General features: G+C 47.4%; 1 pseudogene; it reads left to right on the forward strand.

The window, feature by feature from the left end:
- Nucleotides 1-297: 297 nt before the first annotated feature.
- On the forward strand, nucleotides 298-788 carry LOC106022197 (annotated as a pseudogene).
- The last annotated feature ends 2,574 nt before the right edge of the window (nucleotides 789-3,362 follow it).

Consider the following 3,362-nt stretch of genomic DNA (forward strand, 5'->3'; position numbering starts at 1 on the left):
TCTGTTCGCTTCTCAAAATTCAAAGATGGACACAAAAGTTTCCTCTCAGAATGAAGTTTGGGTGGAGATAGAACTTCACAGGGACAGTTTTGTGTCCTTTCTGCTCAAGAGAGTTCAAAACCAACAAAAAAAATGTGACTTCAGGCCCCAATACCTCTGAAAGATCATTATTCTTTCACAAATGTGATTGTTGTTATGTATGTATATGTGTGTAGTTTTGTTTGTCTTTTGTGCGTCAAAAAACAAGGATTTTGGCTTTGCAGACGCTGCTGTCCCCTGCCGCCTCTTCCTGCAGCCATGGTCAACCCCACCGTGTTCTTCAACATCATGGTTAATGGGCCCTTGGGCCACATCTTGTTCGAGCTATTTGCAGACAAAAGTTCCAAAGACAGCAGAAAACTTTCGCACTCTGAGCACTGGAGAGAAAGGATTTGGATATAAGGGTTTCTCCTTTCAGTGAATTACCCCAAGATTCATGTGCCAGGGTGGTAACTTCACACACCATAATGGCACTGGCGGCAGGTCCATCTACGGAGAGAAATTTGGGGATGAGAACTTCATTCTGAAGCATACAGGTCCTGGCGTCTTGTCCATGGCAAATCCTGGACCAAACACAAATGGTTCCCGGTTTTTTATCTGCACCGCCAAAACTGAGTGGCTGGATGGCAAACGTGGTCTTTGGGAAGGCGAAAGAAGGTGTGAACATTGTGGAAGCCACAGAGCATTTCAGGTCCAGGAATGGCAAGACCAGCAAGAAGGTCACCATTTCCGACTGTGAGCAACTCTAATTCTTCTGACTTGCCCACCAGACCATTCCCTCTGTAGCTCAGGAGAGCACCCCCCTCCACCCCATCTGCTCAAAATGCCCTGTAATCTCTGCTCTCACTGATAATTCTTTGGGTTCCATATTTTTTTCATTCCCCTCCAAGGCTAGCTGGATTGCAGAGTTAAGTTTATGATTATGAATAAAAACTAAGTAAAAACTGAAAAAAACTAGGATTTATTAAACAAGTTATCTAAGTTAAAGAACAGTTTAATTTAACAAATTCACATTTCTAAAGTTTTTTTTAATTCCTCCTTACTTCTGATGTGTTTAACCAGCTAATCAAACCATCCCTTCTAGGCATCTGAACAGTCCATGCTAAGTCCCCTGGAAATGTGGGGCAGGTCCAATACTTTTCAAGAAGATATGACAAGCATCCAACATCTTTAGCAGAAACAATGTTCAAATCACACACAGAGAGCTTAGAGTGATCAAACACGGCTTGTCTGGGACAAACTATGGAGCTGGGAGTCCCAAATCCCAGGAAACAGTCAACACAACTGTATCACCTGTGGCTTACATATGAGCCCTATTCTCTTCACCAGCCATGGCCTGAGTCCAGGGCTCCCATAGATCAGAACACCTTGGCCAGAACCAAGGTCAAACAGAAGAAATGTCCCTTGGCTCAGCCTGCTGTAACAAAATGTCAAATGGCAACCAGTGGTGTGGACAGAACATGAGTCTTGCTCCCAGTTCTGGAGGCTTGGAGGTCAGGGGTCAACATGCTCAGGTCTGGCAAAGACCATCTTGTCACATGGTCAAAAACTCTGGTCTCTTCATCATTGTTAGATGGAGATAAATCCCACTCATAGGACCCAGTCACCACCCAAAGACTTTATTCCATAATATCTCATTGTGAATGCAGTCTTCAGTGTGTGAATTTGCAAGAATATAGACACTCCATCCAGAGAATGCTACCTGGGGACAGCAGAGAAAATAGCATGCACAAGGACCATGTCTCTTCTATAGCCCATCCTCCCCTCCGCCAGATGATTCTGGGGCAGGCATGTCTTCCTCAGAGCCCAAGCCTCTGAATACTGGAACTCCATTCCTGATTTGACCTCGGCTCTCCTGAAGTTGGGAGGGTGGGGAATACCCAGAGAGAGCCCAGCCAGCCCTACTTCCTGGGCCTACAAGCTAGTAGGACCACTGAGGCACCTGAACTCCTCAGTCCCCTTGAGAGGAGAAGCTTGGGAACAGGGCCAGGGGCTGACAAGATCATCCCTGATGACAAGCACCCCAAGCAGTGTGAACCAGGTGTAACCACACAATGGTGCTAGCTGTTCCCAGACAACTATTGCCTGCTGAGACCCAGGCCCACATTCAGGGCTGGCTCATGTGCCTTCCCTTCTGCCATTCCCATGGCATACCCTCCCTCCTCTGTTGCTCTATGGCCTTGGCCAAGTAACTCTCTCTGAGCATTGGTTTTCTCACTTACAAAGTAGTACCAATAATATCCCTAACCTCAGAGAGAGAAGCATTGAGCAGGACTGGAAAGATAGCTCAGCAGATAAAGGCATTTGCCACCTAACCTAAAGACCTGAGTTCAATCCCCAGAGTTTCACGGTAGAGAGAACCTACTCCCAAAAGTTAGTCTCCAACCTCCATTTACTCACAGTGGCAGAGAGAGAGAGAGAGAGAGAGAGAGAGAGAGAGAGAGAGAGAGAGAGAGAGAGAGGGAGGGAGCGAGGGAGGGAGGGAGGGAGGGAGGGAGGGAAACAGAGATAGAGATAGAGAGAGACAAAGACAGAGAGAGAGACAGAGACAGAGAGAGACAGAGACAGGGAGACAGACAGATAGAGAGAGACACAGACACAGAGAGACAGACAGAGAGAGACATAGACACACACACACACAGAGAGAGAGAGAGAGAGAGAGAGAGAGAGAGAGAGAGAGAGAGAGCGAGCGAGCTGGCATTGTCCTGGCACCCAGGAAGCAAGAGAGGCTGGGGACAAAGAGGTAGCAAAAAGCCCTACATCCTCCCTCCATCAGTCTCAAAGCAGGAGATCCAAACTCCAAAGCCTGTCTGGTTTGTTGTTGTTTGTTTGCTTGCTTGTTTCATTGTTTTCTTCAGAGTGGTACCAACCATCCGTCTTTTGGGGACAGGAGCAGTGCTTGGGGCTCATGGTATCTCAGAGACCTTTGAAAATGTTTTAATTTTCTTCAAAATCCAGAAGAAATGACCCTTGAGAGTAGGCAAAAATGTACTTTTTTCTTTCTCATCAGAAACAAATGAAGTATTTAGCGCCCCTGGAAGTCTGTTCTCAGAGGTGTCTCATAAAGACAGTAGTGTCCCGTGCCATGAATGTCCTAAGAGTCCTGACCCTGGAAGAGCCACCCCTACTGTCCCCATCAGACATAGGCCACTCTCACCTCTACACAGCAATGGCAAGAGCCCCCACCCCCACCGCCACCCCCACAGGCTCTATGGCCTGTTTTCTCAAGTCCTGCACACAGCAGCCAGGGAAATCCGTCACCACAGATCTGAACATAGCTCCTACTGTCCTCAATACAAACTCCTAGCACGGGTACAGCGACC

The sequence above is a fragment of the Mesocricetus auratus genome, unplaced genomic scaffold (assembly GCF_017639785.1).
Source record: "Mesocricetus auratus isolate SY011 unplaced genomic scaffold, BCM_Maur_2.0 Super-Scaffold_100028, whole genome shotgun sequence".
NCBI lineage: Eukaryota > Metazoa > Chordata > Mammalia > Rodentia > Cricetidae > Mesocricetus > Mesocricetus auratus.